The sequence below is a fragment of the Nycticebus coucang genome, chromosome 9 (assembly GCF_027406575.1).
Source record: "Nycticebus coucang isolate mNycCou1 chromosome 9, mNycCou1.pri, whole genome shotgun sequence".
Taxonomy (NCBI): Eukaryota; Metazoa; Chordata; class Mammalia; order Primates; family Lorisidae; genus Nycticebus; species Nycticebus coucang.
Genome location: NC_069788.1, coordinates 82,662,390 through 82,678,134, shown reverse-complemented (window position 1 = coordinate 82,678,134; position 15,745 = coordinate 82,662,390). Strand labels below are relative to the sequence as shown.

The 15,745-nt window shown below is 38.7% G+C and overlaps 1 pseudogene; it reads left to right on the top strand.

Moving 5' to 3' along the window:
• The first annotated feature begins 14,129 nt into the window (after nt 1-14,129).
• On the top strand, nt 14,130-14,249 carry LOC128595098 (uncharacterized; annotated as a pseudogene).
• Nucleotides 14,250-15,745: the final 1,496 nt, after the last annotated feature.

Below are 15,745 nucleotides of genomic sequence, written 5' to 3'. Positions count from 1 at the left end.
GGGAATCTTTTCCCCACTGAATGTTTTTAATTGGCTTGTCAAAAATCAAATAGCGGTAAGTAGCTGGATTCATCTCTTGGTTCTCTATTCTGTTCCAGATATCTACTTCTCTGTTTTTGTGCCAATACCATGCTGTTTTGATCACTATCGATTTGTAGTAAAGTCTGAGGTCTGGTAGTGTGATTCCTCCTGTTTTGTTTTTATTTCTGAGTAATGTCTTGGCTATTCGAGGTTTTTTCTGATTCCATATAAAACGAAGTAATGTTTTTTCAAGATCTTTAAAATATGACAGTGGAGCTTTAATAGGGAGTGCGTTGAAATTATATATTGCTTTGGGTAGTATGGACATTTTGATAATGTTGATTCTTCCTAGCCATGAGCATGGTATGTTTTTCCATTTGTTAACATTTTCAGCTATTTCTTTTCTTAGAGTTTCATAGTTCTCTTTATAGAGATCTTTCACGTCTTTTGTTAGGTAAATTCCCAAATATTTCATCTTCTTTGGCGCTACTGTGAATGGGATAGAGTCCTTAACTGCTTTTTCAATTTGACTGTTGTTGGTGTATATAAAGGCTACCGATTTATGAATGTTGATTTTGTAACCTGAGACACTGCTGTATTCCTTGATCACTTCTAGGAGTTTTGTAGTAGAGTCCCTAGTGTTTTCCAGATACACAATCATATCATCTGCGAAGAGCGAGAGTTTGATCTCTTCTGACCCTATATGGATACCCTTGATCGCCTTTTCTTCCCTAATTGCGGTGGCTAAAACTTCCATTACAATGTTGAAAAGCAATGGAGACAATGGGCAGCCTTGTCTGGTTCCTGATCTGAGTGGAAATGATTCCAATTTAACTCCATTCAATATGATATTGGCTGTGGGTTTGCTGTAGATAGCCTCTATCAGTTTAAGAAAAGTCCCTTCTAGACCAATTTTCTTGAGTGTTCTGATCATGAAGGGATGCTGGATATTATCAAAAGCTTTTTCTGCATCAATTGAGAGAATCATATGGTCTTTGTTTTTTAATTTGTTTATGTGCTGAATTACATTTATAGATTTACGTATATTGAACCAGCCTTGAGACCCTGGGATAAAACCAACTTGGTCATGATGTATAATTTGTTTGATGTGTTGCTGGATTCTGTTTGTTAGGATCTTGTTGAATATTTTTGCATCTATATTCATTAGTGATATTGGTCTATAATTTTCTTTTCTTGTTGGGTCTTTTCCTGGTTTGGGGATCAGGGTGATATTTGCTTCATAGAACGTGTTGGGTAGTCTTCCTTCTTTTTCTACATTTTGGAACAGGTTGAGTAATATAGGTACTAATTCCTCTTTAAAGGTTTGGTAGAATTCTGACGTGAAACCATCTGGTCCCGGGCTTTTCTTTTTAGGGAGGTTTTGTATAGTTGATGCTATTTCTGAAGTTGATATGGGTCTGTTCAACATTTCCACTTGATTCTGGTTAAGTCTTGGAAGGTGGCGTGCTTCCAAGTATCGGTCTATTTCCTTCAGATTTTCATATTTCTGAGAATAAAGTTTCTTGTAATATTCATTAAGGATTTTTTGGATTTCTGATGAGTCTGTGGTTATTTCGTCTTTGTTGTTTCTGATTGATGATATTAGAGATTTTACTCTTTTTTTCCTGATTAGGTTGGCCAGAGGTTTATCTATTTTATTGACCTTTTCAAAAAACCAGCTTTTTGATTTATTGATCTGTTGTATTATTCTTTTGTTTTCAATTTCATTTAATTCTGCTCTAATTTTGGTTATTTCTTTTCTTCTACTGGGTTTGGGGTTGGAATGTTCTTCCTTTTCCAGTTGCGTGAGATGTCCCATTAAGTTGTTAACTTCCTCTCTTTCCGTTCTCTTGAGGAAGGCTTGCAGTGCTATAAATTTCCCTCTTAGAACTGCCTTTGCAGTGTCCCAGAGGTTCTGATAGTTTGTGTCTTCATTGTCATTTTGTTCCAAAAAATTGGTGATTTCTTTCTTAATCTCATCTCTGACCCAGCTATCATTCAGCATAAGGTTATTTAACTTCCATGTTTTTGTATGGGTATGCAGATTCCTGTTGTTACTCAATTCAAGTTTTATTCCATGATGGTCTGAGAAGATGCATGGAATAATTTCTATTCCTTTAAATTTACTGAGGTTAGACTTGTGACCTAAAATGTGATCAATTTTGGAGTAAGTTCCGTGGGCTGATGAGAAGTATGTGTATTCAGTTTTGTTGGGATGAAATGTTCTGTAGATGTCTGCTAAATCTAAATATTGGATGGTTAGGTTTAAATCTAAGATTTCTTTGCTCAGCTTCTTTCTGGAGGATCGATCCAACACTGCCAAGGGAGTGTTGAAATCTCCAATGATTATGGAGCTGGAGGAAATCAAGTTACTCATGTCTGTTAGAGTTTCTCTTATAAATTGAGGTGCATTCTGGTTGGGTGCATAGATATTAATAATTGAGATCTCGTCATATTGAGTATTACCCTTAACAAATATGAAGTGACCATTCTCGTCCTTCCTTACTTTTGATGGTTTAAAGCCTACTGTATCTGCAAATAAAATTGCAACACCTGCTTTTTTCTGATTACCATTTGCCTGAAATATGGATGACCATCCTTTCACCCTGAGTCTGTATTTGTCTTTTAAGTTGAGATGTGACTCTTGTATGCAACAAATATCTGGCTTGAGTTTTTGTATCCAGTCAGCTAACCTATGCCTCTTTAGAGGACAGTTTAAGCCATTCACATTGATGGAGAGTATTGATAAGTCTGGTGGAATTTTGGGTGTCGAGTTTTTCAAAGGTCCAGTGGACATTTTTAATCCTTTCGCCAGTGTGGAAGTTGGAGCTTGATCCGAAGTTTCTGGGTGATTTTACTTTTGTGGTATAGGATTGGGTTGGTCATTGTGGAGGATAGGTCTGAGAACATCCTGAAGAGCTGGTTTACTTATGGCAAATTTTTTCAACATATGAATGTCATTGAAGTATTTAATTTCTCCATCATAGATGAAACTCAATTTAGCTGGATACAAGATCCTGGGTTGAAAGTTTTTTTGCTTTAGGAGATTAAAAGTTGATGACCAGCCTCTTCTTGCTTGAAAAGTTTCAGCAGAGAGATCTGCAGTTATTCTAATATTCTTACCTTTGTACGTTATAGTTTTCTTTCACCGGGTTGCTTTGAGAATCTTCTCTTTCATGTTAACTTTAGTGAAGCTAATTATGATATGTCTGGGAGATGGCTTATTGGGGTTGAATCGTGCTGGGGTTCTGAAGCTGTCTGCTATCTGAATTTCAGATTCTCTGGGCATGTCTGGAAAATTTTCTTTCATAATTTCATGTAGAAGGGCCTCTGTGCCCTTGGCAGCCATTCATCGTTCTCCGGAATTCCTATAACCCTTACATTGTTTTTTTTTTCGAATTATCTGAGAGTTCTCTGAGTGAGTGATCCGTTTTTGCTCTCCATTTCTCTTCCTCTTTGAGAGATTGGGAGCGTTTGAAGACTTTATCTTCAATGTCAGAAATCCTTTCTTCTGCTTGCTCCATTCTGTTACTGAGGGATTCTACTGTATTTTTCATATCTTTGAGGGCTGTAAGTTCTTGTTTCAGTGTGTCTAAGTCTTTGGTGGTTTTGTCTTTAAATTCGTTAAATTCTTGAGACAATTTTTGAATTTCTCCTCGAATTCCTAATTCCATTTTATTGATCTTGTCTGCAAACCAAATTCTGAATTCGACTTCTGACATCTCAGCCAGTTGTTTATGAATGGGATCTTCAATCACATCTGCCGTATCTTTTCTTGGGGGGGTTGATCTATTCTGGTTATTCATGTTACCAGAGTTTTTCTGCTGATTCCGCCCCATGGTTTACTCCCTTTGGTTTTTCCCCTGGGGTTTTATCGAGGGCCCGTACAGTGTTGTGGCCTGAGATACTGGGGCCCTGTCTGGTGTGGTGGAGCAAAGTGGTTCTGTCTTGTTTTCAGCTGGTTTCTGTTCGATCCTATTGCAACTTCTACTCTGGCTTGAAGTCTCAGCTGTGTGGAAAAATCAGCAATTAAGTCACCCCGCCTGCCCACCTCTGGCCCCAGTTGGAAAAGGAGAATCAAACCTTCCTACAATCGCACACCCAGGGCACCGCCTGAAGAGTCCTCAGTCTATTAGCCCAGTTCAAAAGGTCCGAATCAACTGTCTCAATCGGCACTTGTCTCAGGTGGAAGGGTTCAAGAGGTCTCTGGGAACTGGATCACAGGGGCCTGGTTACTCCTCTGACACAGTTCACCCCAGTGCAGCGTGGAGTCAGGAGGAGCCACCCAGCAAACAGAGCAGTCTAGGAAGGTTGACGTCTCCTTCCCCACTTTGCCCCTCCGTCGGACCCAGTCACTGGTATCTCTGCAGATGGCTAACCCAGTTGCCTGCAGTGAACAGACACTCCAGGGATTTGCACCTGCCTGAATCGCAAGGAAGTCTGCCAGGCCCCCGCAGACTGCCGCTATCTAGCAGGAGGAGATGGGGCCTGACATCTTTGAGTGTTTGATGCAGGTGATGGGAAGGAGGTGTTCACTCAGGCTCAGCCCTGTCCCTGATGGATGCTGCTAACAGAACAGAACAGAACAGACAACTTTGTGAGGTTCTGTCTCTGTTCCTGTCGTCGCCTACAGAAGACGGGCTGTTTTGAGTTCAAACGTCTTTGCTGCTGGAGAATTGCGTCTGAACACCTCTCTGGGTCGGCCCCGCCCTGGAAGCTTCCTGGGTTTGTGAGCCGCGTCACCCGGTGGCCTCCTCTGGTTGCCCAGGGAGACAGGGGGTGTGGCCTCAGAATATCCAGAAGTGAGCGTTCTTTTGTTTGCGTCCTTGTGATCACAGCTTGCCTCAGCGGTGTTGATGTGCGTTCTTCAGCCTTCTCTCTTGGTGAGGCTCAAGTCCACCAGGATACTTACTAAATTCCTGTCCCTTAACTCTCCTTCTGGACGGGAGCCTTTGTTGAAAGCTGGCTTCAGTCCGCCATCTTGTCTCCCCCCCTCCTGCTATTGAGGTGTTTCAGCACCTTATATATTCTGGTTATTAATCCCTTGTCAGATGGATAGTTTGAAAATATTTTCTCCCTTTGGGTGGGTTGTCTAGCCACTTTGTTGATTGTTTCACTTTCTGTGAAGAACTTTTTAGTTTCATAAAATCCCAGTTATCTATTTTTGCCTGTGCTTTTGAGGTCTCACACAAATCTTTGCCCAGACCAATGTCCTAGAGTGTTTCTCTACTGCTTTCTTCTTGTAGTTTTTAGTTTCAGGTGTTAGATTCAAGTTTTTAATCTATTTTTATATATGGTGAGAGATGCAAGTTTAGTTTCACTCTTAGGCATTTAGTTACTAGTTTTCCCAGCAACATTTATGAACAAGACTGTCTTTTCCCCATTGTAAGGTCTTGGCCCCTTTGCTGAAGATTAGTTGGCTTTAAACCTGTGAATTTATATCTGTTATTCTGTCCCATTGCTCCATGTGTCTGTTTGTATGCCAGTACCATACTGTTTTGGTCACTATAATTTTGTAATAAATTTTAAAGTCAGGTAAAGTAATTTCTCCAATTTTGTTCTTTTTTCTTTTTTCTTATTTTTTTCTATTTTCTTTTTTATATTAAATCATAGCTGTGTACATTAATGGGATCATGGGGTACCATACACTGGTTTTATAGACCGTTTGACACATTCTCATCACACTGGTTAACATAGCCTTCCTGGCATTTTCTTAGTTATTGTGTTAAGACATTTATATTCTACATTTACTAAGTTTCACATGTACCCTTGTAAGATGCACCGCAGGTGTAAGCCCACTAATCACCCTTCCTCCACCCATCCTCCCCCCTCCCTCCTTTACCTCTCCCCCTTCCTCTTATTCTTAGGTTATAACTGGGTTATAGCTTTCATGTGAAAGCCATAAATTAGTTTCGTAGTAGGGCTGAGTACATTGGATACTTTTTCTTCCATTCTTGAGATACTTTACTAAGAAGAATATGTTCCAGCTCCATCCATGTAAACATGCAAGAGGTAAAGTCTCCATCTTTCTTTAAGGCTGCATAATATTCCAGGGTGTACATATACCACAATTTATTAATCCATTCGTGGATCAATGGGCACTTGGGCTTTTCCATGACTTAGCAATTATGAATTGGGCTGCAATAAGCATTCTGGTACAAATATCTTTGTTGTAATGTGATTTTTGGTCTTCTGGGTATATACCTAGTAGAGGAATTATAGGATTGAATGGCAGATCTATTTTTAGATCTCTAAGTGTTCTCCAAACATCTTTCCAAAAGGAATGTATTAATTTGTATTCCCACCAGCAGTGTAGAAGTGTTCCCTTTTCTACACATCCACGCCAACATCTCTGGTCTTGGCATTTTGTGATATGGGCTAATCTTACTGGAGTTAGATGATATCTCAAAGGAGTTTTGATTTGCATTTCTCTGATGATTAAAGATGATGAGCATTTCTTCATATGTCTGTAGGCTGAGCACCTGTCTTCTTCAGAGAAGTTTCTCTTCAAGTCCCTTGCCCAGCCAGTGATGGGATCACTTGTTCTTTTCTTGCTTATATGCTTGAGTTCTCTGTGGATTCTGGTTATTAAACCTTTGTCGGAGATATAACCTGCAAATATCTTCTCCCATTCTAAGGGCTGTTTGCTTGCTTTACTTACTGTGTTCTTGGCTGTGCAGAAGATTTTTAGTTTGATCAAGTCCCAGTAGTGTATTTTTGAAGCTGCTTCAAATCCCCGGGGGGTCCTCCTCATAAAATACGCGCCCAGACTTATTACTTCAAGGGTTTTCCCTGCACTGTCTTCTTGTATTTTTATAGTTTCATGTCTTAAGTTTAAATCTTTAATCCAGTGAGAGTCTATCTTAGTTAATGGTGAAAGGTGTGAGTCCAGTTTCAGTCTTCTACAGGTTGTCAGCCAGTTCACCCAGCACCATTTGTTAAATAGGGAATCTTCCCCAGTGATTGTTTTTAATTGGCATGTCAAAAATCCAATGACGGTAAGTAGCTGGGTTCATCTCTTGGTTCTCTATTCTGTTCCATACATCTACCTCTCTGTTTTTGTGCCAGTACCATGCTGTTTTGATTACTATCGATTTATAGTATAGTCTGAGGTCCAGTGGCGTGATTCCTCCTGCTTTGTTTTTATTTCTGAGTAATGTCTTGGCTATTCAAGGTTTTTTTCTGATTCCATATAAAACAAAGTATAATTTTTTCAAGATCTTTCAAGTATGACAGTGGAGCTTTAATAGGGATTGCATTAAAATTGTATATTGCTTTGGGTAGTATGGACATTTTAACAATGTTGATTCTTCCCAGCCATGAGCATGGTATGTTTTTCCATTTGTTAACATTTTCAGCAATTTCTTTTCTTAGAGTCTCATAGTTCTCTTTATAGAGATCTTTCACATCCTTTGTTAGATAAACTCCCAAATATTTCATCTTCTTTGACACTACTGTGAATGGAATAGAGTCCTTAACTGTTTTTTGAGGTTGACTATTTTTGGTGTATATAAAGGCTACCGATTTATGAATGTTAATTTTGTAACCTGAGATGCTGCTGTATTCCTTGATCACTTCTAAGAGTTTTGTAGTAGAATCCCTGGAGGTTTCCAGATATACAGTCATATCATCAGCGAAGAGCAAAAGTTTTATCTCTTCTGATCCTATATGGATACCCTTGATCACCTTTTCTTCCCTAATTGCAATGGCTAAAACTTCCATTACAATGTTAAACAGCAGGGGAGACAATGGGCAGCCTTGTCTGGTTTCTGATCTGAGTGGAAATGATTTCAATTTAACTCCATTTAATATGATATTGGTTGTGGGTTTGCTGTAGATGGCCTCTATTAGTTTAAGAAATGTCCCTTCTATACCAATTTTCTTAAGCATTCTGAACATGAAGGGATACTGGATATTATCAAAAGCTTTTTCTGTATCAATTGAGAGAATCATATGGCCTTTGTTTTTTAATTTGTTTATGTGGTGAATTATACTTATAGATTTATGTATATTGAACCAGCCTTGAGACCCTGGGATAAAAATGACTTGGTCATGATGTATAATTTGTTGATGTGTTGCTGGTTTCTGTTTGTTAGGATCTTGTTGAATATTTTTGCGTCTATATTCATTAGTGATATTGCTCTATAATTTTCTTTTCTTGTTGGGTCCTTTCCTAGTTTGGGGATCAGGGTGATGTTTGCTTCATAGAACGTGTTGGGTAGTCTTCCTTCTTTTTCTACATTTTGAAACACGATCAGTAATATAGGTACTAGCTCCTCTTTAAAGGTTTGGTAGAATTCTGATGTGAAGCCATCTGGTCCCGGGCTTTTCTTTTTAGGGAGATTTTCTTTGGTTGATGCTATTTCAGAACTTGATGTTGGCCTGTTCAACATTTCCAATGATTCTGGCTATGTTTTCGAAGGTGACGTGCTTCCAAATATTGGTCAATTTCCTTTAGATTTTCATATTTCTGAGAATAAAGTTTCTTATTATATTCATTAAGGATTTTTTGAATTTCAGAGGAGTCTGTTGTTATTTTGTCTTGTTTCTGATTGATGAGAGTAGAGTTTTTACTCCTTTTTTCCTGGTTAGTTTAGCCAAAGGTTTATCTATTTTATTGACCTTTTCAAAAAACCAACTTTTTGATTTATTAATCTGTTGTATAATTCTTTTTTTTCAATTTCACTTAATTGTACTCTTATTTTGGTTATTTCTTTTCTTTGACCGGGTTTGGGGTTGGAATGTTCTTCCTTTTCCAGTTGCTTGAGGGCTATAAATTTCCCTCTTAGGACTGCCTTTGCGGTATTCCAGAAGTTCTGATAATTTGTGTCTTCATTGTCATTTTGTTCCGAAAATTTGGCAATTTCCTTCTTAATCTCATCTCTGATGCAGCTACCATTCAGCATAAGGTTATTTAACGTCCATGTTTTTGTATGAGTATGCAGATTCCTGTTGTTACTGAGTCCAACTTTTATTCCATGGTGGTTTGAGAAGATGCAAAGAATAGTTTCTCTTCCTTTAAATTTACTGAGGTTAGTCTTGTGAGGTAAGATGTGATTGATTTTGGAGTATGTTCTGTGGTCTGATGAGAAGTATGTGTATTCAGTTTTGTTGGGATGAAATGTTCTGTAGATGTCTGCTAAATCCAAATGTTGGATGGTTAGGTTTAAATCTAAAATTTCTTTGCTCAGCTTCTTATTGGAGGATCTATCCAACACTGCCAAAGGAGTGCTGAAATCTCTGACTATTATGCAGCTGGAGGAAACCAAGTTGCTCATGTCTGTTAGAGTTTCTCTTATAAATTGAGGCGAATTCTAGTTGGGTGCATATATATTAATAATTGAAATCTCATCATATTGAGTACTACCCTTAACAAATATGAAGTGACCATTCTTATCTTTCCCTTCTTTTGTTGGTTTAAAGCCTATTGTATTTGAAAACAGAATTGTAACATCTGCTTTTTTCTTATTACCATTTGCCTGAAATATGGATGACCATCTTTTCACCCTGAGTCTTTATTTATCTTTTAAGGTAAGTTATGACTCTTGTATGCAGCAGATATCTGGCCTGAGTTTTTGTATGCAGTCACCTGTGCCTCTTTAGAGGACAGTTTAAGCCATTCACATTAATGGAGAATATTGGTAAGTCTGGTAAAATTTTGGGTATCATGTTTTTCGAAAGTCCAGTTGACATTTTTGATTTTTTTGCCACTGTGGAAGTTGGAGTTTGATCAAAAGTTTCTAAGTGAGTTTACTTTTATGGTAGAGAATTGGAGTGGTCATAATGGAGGATAGGTCTGAAAATATCCTGAAGAGCTGGTTTGATTATGGCAAATTTCTTCAACATATGAATGTCATTAAAGTATTTAATTTCTCCATTATAATGAAACTCAGCGTAGCTGGATGCAGGATCTGGGGTTGAAAGTTATTTTGCTTTAGGAGATTAAAAGTCGATGACCACCCTCTTCTGGCTTGAAAAGTTTCAGCAGAGAGATCTGCAGTCATTCTAATATCTTCCCTTTGTAGGTAATGGATTTCTTACATCTGGCTGCTTTCAGAATTTTCTCCTTCATATTAACTTCAGTAAAGTTAATTATGATATGCCTGGGGGATGTCTTATTCAGATTGAGTTGTGCTGGGTTTCTGAAACTGTCTGCTGTCTGAATTTCAGAATCACTTGGCATGTCTGGAAAATTCTCTCTCATAATTTCATGGAGAAGGGCTTCTGTGTCTTGCAAAGCCACTTCATCACTTTCAGGGATTCCAGTGAGGTGGATATTAGCCTTCTTTGAATTATCCCAGAGCTCTCTGAGAGAATGATCCATTTTGCTCTCCATTTCTCTTCCTCTGAGAGTTTGGGAGCGTTCAAAAGCTTTGTCTTCAATGTCAGAAATTCTTTCTTCTGCTTTCTCCACTCTGTTACTGGGGGATTCTACTGTATTTTTCAGATCTTTGAGGGCTGCAAATTCTTGCTTCAGTGCGTCAAAATATTTGGTGGTTTTGTCTTTAAATTTGTTGAATTCTTGAGACAACTTTTGAATTTCTCCTCGAATTTCTAATTCCAAATTTTCCTCCATTCTATTAATCTTGTTTGCAATCCAAATTCTGAATTCAATTTCTGACATCTTGGCCAGCTGTTTATGAGTGGGATCTTCTGTTACATCTGCCATATCTTTCCTTGTGTGTGTGTGTGTGTGTGTGTGTGTGTGTATCAATCTATTCTGGTTATTCATGTTACCAGAGTTTTTCCACTGTTTCTGCCCCATGGTTACTTTACACTGTTTGACTTTTCCCCTGGAGCTTTGTCAAGGACCTGTACAGTGCTACAGACTGAGAAACCTGTGGCCTCTTTGGCGTGGTGGGGTAAGTGTCTCTGTCTTGTTTTCAGCTGGTCTCTGTCCAACCCTAATGAAACGGTTACTCTGGGTTGAAGTCTCAGCTGTGGAGAAATACCAGCAGTTAAGTCATCCTACCCCCCACAGGTAACAACTGGAAAAGGAAAATCAAACCTTCCTACAACCCCACACCCAGGGCACACTTGAATAGTCCTTGGGTGATTGGCTCAGTTCAAAAGGTCCAAATCAATTGTCTCAGTCAGCACCTGTCTCAGGTGGGAGAGTTTAAAAGGTCTCTGGCAACTAGATCACAGGGGTCTGCTGACAACTCGAATATGACTTGCTCTGTGAAGTCAGGAGGACCCACCCAGCAAATAGATTAGTCTGGGAAGTTGGATGCCTCCTTCCCCACCTTGCACCTCTATCCCACCCAGTCACTGATAGCCCTGCAGGGCTGTGACGCAGCTGCCTCCACTGAGCAGATACTCCAGGGTTTTGCACCTGCCTGAATCACAAGGAAATCTATGTCTGCTCAGCCAGGCTGCTGCTCTCTGCCTCTATCCAGCAGGGGGAGGTGAGGCCTACAACCTCAGGCACTTGATGGAGTCTGGGGGGGGGGGTGTTCACTCAGTTCCATCTCCGTCCCTGATTGAGATTACTGACAGAACAGAGCAACTTTGTAGAAATTTGTTTCTGTCCCTGCTAAATTCCCCTGCAGAAGATAAGCTTTTGTGAGTTCCCAGAATCTGTGCCTTAGGCCCTGTCTGTGCTGCTGTACAGTCTCAGCTGTTTGTATTCGCAGCACGGTTACTTGTCAGATCCAGCCTCTGCCTACCCTCCTTTGTTTAAGCTGATGGTCCCCTGGGGGCCGGGTGCTTCTTCGGCTCAGTAAAGCAGTCTTCTGGGTCAGCCCTGCTCTGGGAATCTCCCGGCTCTGAACGTGCATTTTCTAGTCCCTGTGCTCCACCAGGCCGGTACCACCTTTACTCACGGGGCCTGCGTTTACGTCCCAGATCTGTTCCACGATGGCTGCCACCTAAGAAGTTGCCTGGCCTCCTCTGGTTGCCCAGAGAGACAGGGGTTGTGACTTTGGAATATCCAGGGGTGAGTCCTATTGTTTCCAAATACAGCTGCTGCTCTGCGCCTTGGGACACTGCCACTCTGGTGTGGTTCCCTCTCAGCTGACCATCCTCTCCTCATTCCCATGCTGCAGAATAAGCACTGACCAGCTGCAGTCCAGGCTCTGTCCACACCCCTCGAGAAATCACCCAAGAATCCGGCCTCCTGGGAGACAGGCCTCCAGACCTCAGAGTGAGACTGGAGGGGAGTGCTGGGAGCTCAGAATTGCAGGTAGAGAATATGTACAGTTTTATACAGTTTTATGCCTGGCAGGAGAGTGCCATGGCACCCTAGTAGGGGATGTAGGTCCAGTTTTTAGAGGGTCTCTTCTGTGGAGTATAGTGGGATGACCTTTGAACTCTGCTCATTTGTTTGTGGGGCACTCCGAGCCGTTCTCATGAGGGAGGGGATTCCCATCTGCTTGGTGATGGATTTCGTACCTTTTGTTTGTATCCTTGGGGTTGCAGCTTGCCTCAGCAGTGTTGCTGTGCATTCTTCAACCTTCTGTCTTGGTGCGGTTATAATCCACCAGGTTACTTGCTAAATTTTTGTCCTTTAACTCTCCTTCTGGACAGGAGCCTCTGTGGAAAGCTGGCTTCAGTCAGCCATCTTGTCTCCCCCTTGTTCTTTTTTCTCAGTATTGTTTTGGCTATTTGGGGTCTTTTCTGGTTCCATATAAATTATAGAATTTTTTAAATTTTTGTTAAGAATGTCAATTGTATTTTGATAAGTATTTCATAGAATCTGTAAATCACTTTGAGTAGTATTGCCATTTTAAGAATATTAATTTCTTCAGTTTATGAACATGGACTATCTTTCCATTTGTGTGCATCCTCTTCTATTTCTTTCATCAGAGTTTTATAGTTTTTCTTGTATAGATCTTTCACTTCTTTGGTTAAATTTAATTTCCAGATATTTTATATATTTTGCAGCTATTGCAGATGAGATTGCTTTCTTAATTTCTTGTCTTTTGGATAAAAGACATTTAACTTGAGTGAGATGATATCTCATCACAGTTTTGATTTGTTATTTCTCTGATGATTGGTGATGTTGAGCATTTTCTTATGTACTTGTTTGCCTTTGTATGTTTTCTTTTGAGAAATGTCTATTCAGATTTTTTTTCCATTTAAAAATCAGTTGATCTTTTTTCCTATTGATTTGTTTGAGTTCCTAATATATTCCGCTTATATTAATCTCTTGTCAGATGAGCAGTTTGCAAATATTTTCTACCATTCTATAGACTGTCTCTTTGTTGATTGTTTATTTGTCAAGTAGCTTTTTAGCCTAATATGATTCCCTTTATCTATTTTTGCTTTGGTTACCTGAGAATTTGAGGACTTATTCAAGAAATAATTGCCTAGACCAATGTTTCTGGAGTAATTCCCCAATGTATTTTATAAGGCTTATACTTGCAGGCCTTAGATTTAATCCATTTTGATTTTTGATTATAGCAAGGGAGAAGGTCTAGTTTTATTCTTCTGCATGTGGATATCCAGTTTTCCTAGCACCACTTTTCCCCCAATGTTTATACTTGGGAACTTTATTGAAAATGAGTTGACTATAAATGCATGGATTTATTTCTGGGCTCTCTATTCTGTTCCAACGGTCTATGTATCTATTTTTATGTCAGTACAAAGTACTGTGCTGATTTTGTTACTGTAGCTTTGTAGTATAATTTGAAGTCAGGTAAAGTGATTTTTCCAGTTTTGTTTTATTTTGCTTTTGCTCAGGGTGGTTTTGGCTACTCTGGGTCTTTTTCAGTTCTATACAAATTTCTGTGAAAAATATCATTGGTATTTTGATATGAATTGTATTGAATCTGTAGCTTGATGTGACAATATTGATTCTTCCAACCCATGAACATGGGTTATCTTTCCATTTTTTGTGTCCTCTTCAATTACTTTCATCAATGTTTTATAGTTTTCATTATAGAGCTTTTTCACTTCTTTTGTTAAGTTTATCCTAAGTATTTTATTTTATTTGTAGTTACTGTAAATGGAATTACTTTCTTTTTTTCTTTTTCAGATTGTTCACTGTTGGTATATATAAATACTGACTTTTGTACATTGATTTTGGATCTTCTAACTTTACTGAATTTATCTGTTCCAATAGTTTTTGGGTGGAGTCTTTCGGTTTTTCTAAATAAAATCACATCGTGCTCACTTTGGCAGCACATATACTAAAATTGGAATGATACAGAGTATCATTCCAATACAGAGTAGTATGGCCCCTGTGCAAGGGTGACATGCAAATTCGTGTTGCATTCCATAATTTTTGTATCTCAAGAATGAAAGAAGAAGTATCCAATGTACTCAGTACTTTTGTGAAACCAATTTATAATTACTCACACTTTCTTATAAAAGATAGATCACAACTATAGCCCAGGATGAAGGAGAGAAGTAGAGGGGGATGGAAGGGGAAGGGGCAGGGTTGACAGAGGAGGGTAAACAGGGGGACCACATCTATGGAGCATATTGCAAGGGTACAAGTCAAATCTATCAAGAATAGAACATAAATGTCATAACACAATAATTAACTAAATGAGGTGAAATCTATGTTGATTAGTTTGACATAAGCACTCCAAATTGTATAAAAAATCAACACATTGTACCCCACAAATGCATAAACGTATTCATGATCTATGTGTATATAACTTAATAAAAGGAAAAAATAAATACAATCATATCATCTGCAAACAAGGATAATTTGACTTTTTTCTTTTCAGTTTGGATGCCCTTTATTTTTCTTTTGCCTGATTGCTCTGATGAGGATTTCCAGTACTATGTTGAATGACAGTGGTGAAAGTGTGCATTTTTGTCTTGTTCCAGTTCTTAGAGGAGAGGATTTCAATTTTTCTCTGTTCAATATGATACTAGTTGTGAATTTTTATGGCGTTGTGGTTTTATGTATGGTTTTTATTTTGTTGGGACATGTTCCTCTATATCCAGTTTTTTGAGAGTTTTTATTATGAAGAAATGTTGAATTCTATCAAATGCTTTTTTAGCATTAATTGAAACAGTAATATGGTTTTGTTTTGTTTTTGAGACAGAGTCTCACTTTGTCAACCTCAGCAGACTGCCAAGGCATCATGTCTCACAGCAAACTCAAACTCTTGAGTTCAAGTGATTCTCCCGTCTCAGTTTCCCTAGTAGCTGAGACTAGAGGTGCCTGCTACACCACCCCACTATTTTTATTTTTAGAGACAGGGTCTTATTCTGGCTCAAGCTAATCTTGAACTCCTGAGCTCAAGTGAGTTCAAGAGGACTAGGATTATAGGTGTGAGCCACCGTACATGGCTTGATCATATGGTTTTTGTTCTTTATTCTGTTGATATGATTTGCATATGTTGAACCATCTTTGCATGCTTGGGATGAATCTCACTTGATCATGATAAACGACTTTTTTAGTGTGTTATTGGATTTGGTTTGCTAGATTTTGTTGAGGATTTTTACTTCAGAGATGTTTATCAGAGATAGCAGCTTGTAGTTTGCATTTTTCCTGTGTTTTAGCTGGCTTTGCTATCTGGGTAATACTGACTTTGTGGAATGAGTTTGAAATTGTTCCCTTCTCCTTAATATTTTGAAATAGTTTGGAAAAGATTGGAAAAATATACAACAAATATGTTTTCATTGATGGAAAAAGGGAATAATTTTATCTTAAAGTGAGGTGACTGATGGTTTCAGAAGAAAAAGAAAAAAACGAGTAAGACAAAAACTAAAAGGATATAGAAACTTATAGAAGATCCGTGAAAAATGAATTTTATGTGTGTTC